Here is a 9073-nt window from a genome sequence, read left to right on the forward strand (position 1 = left end):
ACTCGGAGAAAAAGGACCATCGGGAAGGGGCTGAGAGGCAGATGCGTACCCAGGCCCCTGGGTGCCTGGCGGGCGGGCTCGGGTGCTGCTTTCCCCCATCTCAACATCGCTGGACCTCACGAAGGTCTGACTGAGCAAACTCAGAGAAAAAAGGACCATCGGGAAGGGGCTGAGAGGCAGGTTTGTACCCAGGACACTGGGGGCCCCGGCGGGCGGGCCCAGGTGCTGCCTTCCCCGTCTCGGCATTGCCGGACCTCACGGAGGTCTGACTGAGCAAACTCGGAGAAAAACAACCATCAGAAAGGGGCTGAGAGGCAGGTGCATACCCGGGCCCCTGGGAGCCCCAGCGGGCGGGCCCGGGTTCTGCCTTCCCCTGTCTCAGCATCGCCGGACCTCACTGAGGTCTGACTGAGCAAACTCGGAGAAAAACAACCATCGGGAAGTGGCTGAGAGACAGGTGTGTACCCGGGCCCCTGGGGGCCCAATGGGCGTGCGGGCCCGGGTGCTGCCTTTCCCCGTCTCAGCATCGCCAGACCTCACGGAGGTCTGACTGAGCAGACTCGGAGAAAAACTACCAACGGGAAGGGGCTGAGAGGCAGGTGCGTACCCGGGCCCCCGGGGGCCCCGGCGGGGCAGGCCCGGGTGCTGCCTTCCCCCATCTCAGCATCACCGCACCTCTCGGAGCTGTGAGGCAGGTGCAGACCCGGGCCCCTTGGAGACCCCGGCAAGCAGGCCCGGGTGCTGCCTTCCCCTGTCTCAGAATCCACATGGAGGTCTGACTGACCCTCTCCCTACTAATCCAGAGGAGAATACCCCTCTTTCTTGTAATCTGTTCACACAAGGTGAGAGAGGGGACCCAAGGCACGATTGTGCCCGACCTCCTTGAGCCCTCACTGGGATCGGGGAGACAAATGAGCCCTCATCTGGACTTTCAGGGCAGCCCGACCATCTTGTCGCCCCATTGGAAAGCATTGCGTGCGAGCAGATGGCCGAGGGGAAAGGTGCGAGCAGATGGCCGGGACCGAAAGGACACCCATCTGCCCGCCCGAGCTGAGCCATAGCGGTAGGGCTCCCGCCTTCCCTTGCAGGGTTCCAGGGCTCTGCACTAGGGACCCTTGTCCCGGGCAGATGGACACTTGGCAGGCCGCAGGACGGGGGCTCACACACCCCAGGCCCTGACCGAAACCCAGGCCCCGGGGCCAGTCCCTGCTTCTCAGCCCAGACAGGCTGGGGAGATCGGGGAGCCTGCCCGGGCACGAGGGACCCCTGTCCTGGGCACACTGACCCTCAGGACGTGCGCTTGTTTTCACACATTTTTTCCATAATTCCACGAAGAGGTGTTCCGCCAGTTCCTCCCAGCCCTAGTTATTTTCCCCACCCACCCTCCCTGATTATGTGTTTTTATTGAGGCAGGTGTGTAGTATTTGGAGTTTTGGTGGTGCTGTGGCTATGAACAGGTGCTGGCGGTTTTGGTATAGAACCTTAAAATGTATTGCAGAAAGTGTTGGGCATGTTCACACCCAGTTGAAGTTTGGGTGGGGAAAGTTGATGACTAGAAGGAGATTGTAACAGTGATGTATGCAGGACATTATGGATGTGGGGAGTTCGAATGAGGAGAGTGTGACTGGATTTTAGTAGGTTTCGTGGGGAAGGGATGGTTAAGGGATGGGGAAGGTTTTTGAATAGTTATGAAGATGTATAGTGAGGCCACATTGACTTAGTATGTAAGGCTAAGAGCCAAGGCTTGTTTAGAAAGATGACCACCTGTTTCATTACAGCAGTCTTTTCCACACAAATAAGTAGTCAGTCGTTCTTGTGGGCACCATCCAGCCTGATAAAAAATACACAGGAAAAAGACGGGCAAGATTGTTGTTTAAAACGCCCATCACAATTTTTCATAAAGTATTTCTGATTTGTTCTGTTTGTATTGCACCAACGGAAGTTTTATTGTATTGACATTTAAAAGGCACTTTCCACAATTAAACTGTCTCTAGGTGTCAAGACTCAAGTTACATTATGAAGTGGGAAAGTGTTTAATGTATGAGTAAGACTTTCTAAGTTCCCGAATATTGGCTACTCATGGTTTACTAAGATCTCCATTTTATCTACATCAGTTTTTCTTTGTAAAGCAGCAGTCATTCCTTGCAAGTGCCAATATTTCCAGAAAAGATCTAGTTGGCTTTGAAAATGAATGTGTCCTTTTCAAGGGAGTGAAGTATAACACTCTTTGCCTCCTGACTTGAAATTCGATTATTTTTGGCAAACATTTTATCTCTCGCAAAATTAAAACGGATGCAAAAGTCTAAATTTTAAAGTGAAAATCCACATACAGAAAATGTTGTAAAGTAAATATAGTAATCGTATTCATGAAGAGTAGCAGGAATCTTGAGCAAGAAAACCTAGCACTTTTGCAGACCACTCGTCACATTGCTGCACGGAATAGGGAGCTGGGACAAAAAATGTTAAGATATGTTGAGAAATTTTTTGTTATGAAATAGTATGTAATGTCATTTTATAATACGAAATGTTCTGAAATGTTCTGAAATAAAATGCCATATTATGAAATGTCATGAAATAAATGCTAAATTATGTCATGAAATGTCATGTCTTGTCATGTAATAAAATGAATTATTATGATATGAAATGTTATGTTTTGCAATGTTATAAAATGTAATATTAGTTTATGTTATGTTATGTTATGAGATGTTATGTTATGTTTTGGTATGTTAAGTTATGAAATGGAATGTTGTGTTATGAAATTGTATATTATGTTTTCTTCTGTAACGATATGATATATAATGTTATGAAATGTGGTTATGAAATGTTATATTATGTTTTATGTTATGCTTTGTAATGTTATATCATGAAATGTTATGATATGAAATGTTTGAAATGATATTTTATGTTATGAAATGTTTTGTTCTAAAAATTTAGGAAATGACATTGTGGGCCTTTACGATGTTGGGCGGATGCCGTTTCGGTGTTGTAACTGACAGACGTAGTTTGGCAGTTCCGACCACCTAATTACAATACATTCACCCGTAGTGTGGTTGTAAACTCACATTTCTCTATGGGAGCTTGTGCTGCGGGCGGTTTCTGCTCGCAGCACACTCTCCCATAGAGAAATGGGAGTTTGTATAGATCTCTGCACCATGTGGTGCCTGCCACACGGTGCAGAGATCTATACAAACTCCCATTTACAGGGATTTACAGGAGGCACCAAGACCCCAACCAGAGTCTGCAAAGGCATGGGGCCCTGCTATGGGCCCCCAAAGTCACTTTCTGACAGGCTTTTCATGTTGGAAATCCCAACATGAAAAGCCTGGGGGAAAACGATATCGTAATCCCAACGGCGGAAGAGCCGTCCTTAAAGAATGACGTGCCGGATCCAACTGGCAGACAGCTCCTTGAGCCCGTCGGAAGCCAGCCGGAATGACAGGCTGGTTTGACTTCCAACCGCCTACATTGTTATTTAGGCGTTCGGAAGTTAAAACTTGGATGTGGCTTGAAGGCATTCCGACCAACATCCAAATGAGGCCCTGTGTGTTATGTCATCAAATGCTATAAATTGTTATGTTATTTTATGTTATATTACATTACTTTATGTTATTTTATGTTATGTTAACTTGCATCGTGCACAACTCGCCTGGGAGAGTATCCTGGTGCTGAAGTAGTTGCTGTATGGGCCGAGCAATAGCTGGGTCTATGGGGGAAGGTGTCTCTGATCTGGGGGGCAGGTTATTCCAGGATATAGAAGCAAAGTATGAGAAAGCACGACCGGCGGATGTTTTTATATTTTAGCACATTTGACTTCCACATTATGTAATTTAGCAAATTATTTTGCCACATTATGATAATAATAATAATAGTTCATTTGTAGAGCGCCTGGCTACCCCAAAAGGTGTGTCCCCGTGCTAGAAGCACAACAGCAGGAAAGATTGGAGACTGCTGAGCTAGTGTTTGTACAGCCAAGTTTTCAGTCCTCTGCGAAAGGTTGGTTCAGATTTCTCAGCACGTAGCCAGAGAGGGAGAGTGTTCCAATTCTTGGCCGCTAGGTAGCCAAAGGATCGACCCCCCCATCCTAGCTTTCCTTATCTTTGGGATCTTGAGTAGATGTGCTCCTGTCGAATGTAACTGGTGACTGGGATTGTACGGAGTGAGGAAGTTGTGTAGGTAACTGGGGCCTTTCCCCTGAAGGCTCTTGTGACAGAAGCGCATGGCTTTAAAGAGAACTCTTTTCTCAATAGGCAGCCAGTGGAGGAAGTCTAGAGCTTTTGTTGTGGAGGCGCGTCTAGGGAAGTTGAGAACAAAGCATGCTGCCGGCTTTTGAATGAGTTGGAGGCGCATCAAGCAGTCTTTTGGCGCACCCAGTTATAGAACATTTCCATAATCAAGTTGTGAGGTCACTAAAGTGCGGATTATGGTTTTCCTGGCTGACATAGGAAGAAAGTCTAGGGTTTTCTTTAGCATCTTCAAGGTGCTAAAACATCTCCCTGCCACCTTTCTGGTTTGAGACTCGAAAGAGAGTTTAGGATCGAGCCATACTCCTAGGTTTTTAACCTCAGCTTTAGGTTCAGGGGTAGGCCCTAGTGTTTGAGGCCACCAGGTTTTATCCCAGATGGAGGGAGATTTCCTCAAAATCATGACCTCTGTCTTGCTCGCATTCAATTTAAGACAGTTGTTGGACATCCATGAGGCCAGATCATTAAGACATGAAGAGAATTTTAGTGCTGATTCGTCCGCATCTTGTGCCAAGGTCACCACAAGCTGAATGTCGTCAGCATATAACACCATAGAGATCTTTTAGTTGTCCATAATCTTAGCCAGAGGTCCAATATATAAGTTGAAAAGGGTGGGACTTATACGCCGCGCTAAAAGAGCTCTCGTCCCTGGAGAGAACACTCACGACACCTAACAGCTCTGAAGAGCGATGCAATGTAATTGCAGACTACTTCCTCCAAAAAGGATCCACCATATACAACTCCTTCCCTGAGGAAGCCCGTAACAGTCTTAGTGAACCAAATAAGGAATCAACTGGGATAAACACGACACCCTTGTGCGAGTTTCTCATCCCCCCCGCAAGGGCGCTCAAGGAAATGGCTTTACAAATCAAATCCGGCTCCCCCGATGACCCAGTGGCACCTAACAGAATAAAGGAGGGCATTGAACTAATAATCCCCAAAATACAGATACTAATTGACACATCCTTCAAATGTGGAGAGGTCCCAATGGCATGGAAATATGCGATTGCTATGCCTCTAAAGAAAAAGCCCTCTATAAACCCTGAACTACTGGATAACCTACGCCCCATCTCCCTACTCCCATATATATCCAAACTCACTGAAAAGGTTGTGAATAAACAATTAGTGGAACACATCAACACACACAACCTCCTACATCCAACGCAGTCAGGTTTCTGAGCATCTTTCTCGACCGAATCAGCTCTTCTCTTTGCAACAGAGACCTTGCGAAGACGGGCGGATGCCGGTCAAACGGTTCTCTACCGTGAGAGACACGAGGTTTGAGTACAATCTTACAGAAGACATAAGAAGTAACAATGATCAGAACTTATCGACGAACCCTAAGAGAAACCAGGAATTCCAGAAAGCAAGTGAGAAGAACAGAGGCCTTAAGGAGCTGCCCTGGTGTCATGATTGCAAATGGGAAGATGTTAAGAAGGTACCTAGAACATGTCCTGTGCAGGGATGCTTCCTATCACGGAACATATCTGAAATCCTGCAGGACCCTACATCCCAGTCAGTTTTGACATTTTGCTTAAAACATTTCAACATAAGAATATGGGTGATGCCACTTCCCCCAGAGTTACGAAAAAAGAAAAAAAAATGTTCATCTCTCTTGGTGGTCACGTTTATTGAGAGATATTATAAAGATGAAATGCTGTCAAAAGTTCCAAAGAACGTAAATCTCATACCTCGGCACTGCCAATGAAAGAAACATAGAACTATATGTATTTACATATTTCCTTTAAATATTCCTAATGGTCTGATCTGTGAGATGATCAAGAACCACAGAGATGTCTGTTTTTTAAAGTCTAGGATCAAGAACCCCAAGCAATCCCTTTGTCTATTTTTTAAGTCTATGGGGTCACTGTGGACCTGGTACCCACCGGAAGAGTTATTTGGCCCCTGCATTATGTTAAATCCCCCCTTGCCTTATTCACATGCTTGTAAGTGATGGCTGGGCTCCGCATGACTCTGATTCAGCCTCAGTGCAGAAAATTAGGGGATCCTGCTAGATCCCAGATCTGCCACCTGCCACTGAACTGGATTTGCCCCGGTGCCCAGTGAAATATACTGATCTCTCTTTGTCCCGGTGTAATTTGACAACATTGGAATATTCAGGGGCATCTGCCATCTGCCTGTTTTGTGTTCAATGCAGCAACATGCAGGGCAGGTCATCAGCACCCTTTTTGTTCATCCAGTTTGGGAGCTAGATGGAGCCTAGCACCTTGAAGCCAGTTCAATGGAGAGAAACAAAGGCCCTCAGCTTGCTGTCACTTCACAGTCACAGACCGAGAACTGCAGGAAAGCTTTTGACTTTTCCAACTTCTGCATGGAAGAGATAATCATTCACTGTTGTAGTGTAGTTCCTATATCCCTGATAGGCTCTGCACATAGGAATAATATACACTATAGTTTTGACATAGGACTGAGGTCAGTATGTCTCTATCGAGTACAATAAACTAACCCTGGATGTAGTGTGCGTAGTAGCGTTATACGTAGCTAAGCGAAGTGCACTTTGCACTACGCGAGATACGCGTAGCGCTACGCGAACTGCGTAGTGCGCTGTTCTGGATGATTGCACAGTGCCGGATGCTTGTCCGCACTGTGCAATCATTGAAAACGGCATCTCGCACAGTTCGAGCTGTTGTTTTCTGCCGCTCGAGTAGATTTTTACTCGAGCGGCAGCTTTCTCAACGCGAACTGGTAGTTTCTCATCGCGAGCGGCCGCGAGCAAACGCGACCACTCGCAGTGAGAAACCTGACCTCCCCGCGTTGAGAATCTCGCTGGGAGGGTTATTTTCCATGCTCGCGATCGCCAACTTGATGTTGCTGATCGCGAACGAGGAAAAAGTCTCGCTGGGATGTCTTTTTGCTCACTCGCGGTCGTCAACTTGACGTTGAGGACAGCGAGCAAGCAAAAAATGCCAACTACGCTACGCGTTTTTGCACTGTGCTACGTGCCATTCGCGTAGCGCGAAGTAGCACAAACTATGCAAACTACGCGAGCGTAGCATAGTTGGCCGCCCAGGGTTACATTAAACTTAATTACTTGTGTGTGCCAGCTAACTCAGAGGTCACTACAAACTTCTCGAATATACAAGAAGGGATTAGTTTCTGGCAACCGCATAAACGTGACAACTTTGTTTCCCTTAGAGTCGGAACAATCTGAGAACCATGGAAACAATAGATAATAGTTTCAGTCAGTCAATCGTGCATGCTTCGTTTCTACAGAGTTGCACAGAAATAGGGAGACGGGCGTTTCAATAAAAAGGGGTTTATTGAACAGTCTTATTTCTCAAGCAAGAGATATGAGCTGCTACATTCGTGAGACAGGATGCGAAGTACAATAAGCACAGAGTTAGCAGTAATATAAAATAATACTGCAATAGCATGGTTTGTAGCTATGACATATATTCATAAAATACATACATAAATAATACAGGCTAAAATGTGAATACTCATCTGATGCTTCTAAATAGTTCTACCCCAGTGTACCTAACCTAAGTGTAGTACGATGTAAGAAGTAGGTGCTGTTTTCTAAAGTATAGCTAGCAATAGTTTTAGTTTTGCCAAGAGTTGCCAAAAGTTTCTCTAAGTTCTAGTCTTCTCCATACCTTAGAATGTGTGAGGTTGGAATCTCTTTCCGGGACTCGATATCTAACACCCCGCAAGGGGAGTCAGAAGCACTGGAGCTGGATTCTCTGCAAGGAGGATGACAGCGTCTGGTCAGTGCATCAGGCGGGAACTCGATCTCCTTCCGAACTTGCTGTGGCGAACGGCAAGTAGGAAGTCGAACTGGACCGTACGGGATCCGTGGTTTGGCAGAGCAAGTGCAGGTATATTTATACCTTGAAGGTGTTTAGGAATGCCTGTATTGGCGTAAAAGTCGGGCATCAGAATTTCATGAGTGAACCCCAAAGGAATAGATGTTCATGCATAATAAATGAGTTCTTAGATAAATCAATATCCAAGCAAGGGAAATTCCTAAAGGCTTAAGAGTCTGGTTTTCCAAGAACTCGTTGTGACGTGGATTGACGGATGTAGGAGACCATGCCTGTATTTGGTTAGCATGGACAATGCCTAAATAAGGGCTGGATTTTCTATGCCTAAATAAGGGCAATATGAATTGTACCTATATAAGGGCATGAATTGGGAAACCTATATACGGAATCTAAATCTACACACAACACTGTAAGAATGTCACATATCTCTGTCTGCATAAGTAAACATACTTATAACTATTTACAGAGCAGGTGCACTGTTTCTTTATTTAATTTCTTTTATAGTGCTTGCATCTCAAAGTATGGTGTCAGAGTGGTTTATATCACCCAGATATTATACAGAGACCTATACATCATACAAGTGTGTAATTTAATATTCAGGTAATTGGTAGTTGCCACATATTGTCCATAGTGGTAGGTGTTACGTGTTAAAAGTGTTAGGTAGTGAGAAACTCAAACTCACAAAAACATGTGTGCAGGGCCTATGTTACTCAATAATTGGTGTTGTCTTTACTAGTAAGTCATTATCACTACCCTAAGGGTTCCTTTTAGCAACCTGACAGTAATAAAAGACAAAGAAAATGTTGAGCCTTGCAGCGCCCTCTGCGTTGATTGCAGAAAGAGTCACCACAATGTACATTACAACTCTGAGAAACATGCCCAAGGTGGGGCATCATTCAAGAGGTAGATGGACGCCAGCTCTGGGTACGCAACTGACAGATGCACAATGAGAAAACACTATTGTGGGAGCACAAAAGAGGTCTCCATGAAAGTAAGACGTAGGCTACTCAATTACAACTTTCTCCTCCAGGTCTATTACACTCCAGA

Source organism: Triturus cristatus, chromosome 3_2 (assembly GCF_964204655.1).
Source record: "Triturus cristatus chromosome 3_2, aTriCri1.1, whole genome shotgun sequence".
NCBI classification, from domain to species: domain Eukaryota; kingdom Metazoa; phylum Chordata; class Amphibia; order Caudata; family Salamandridae; genus Triturus; species Triturus cristatus.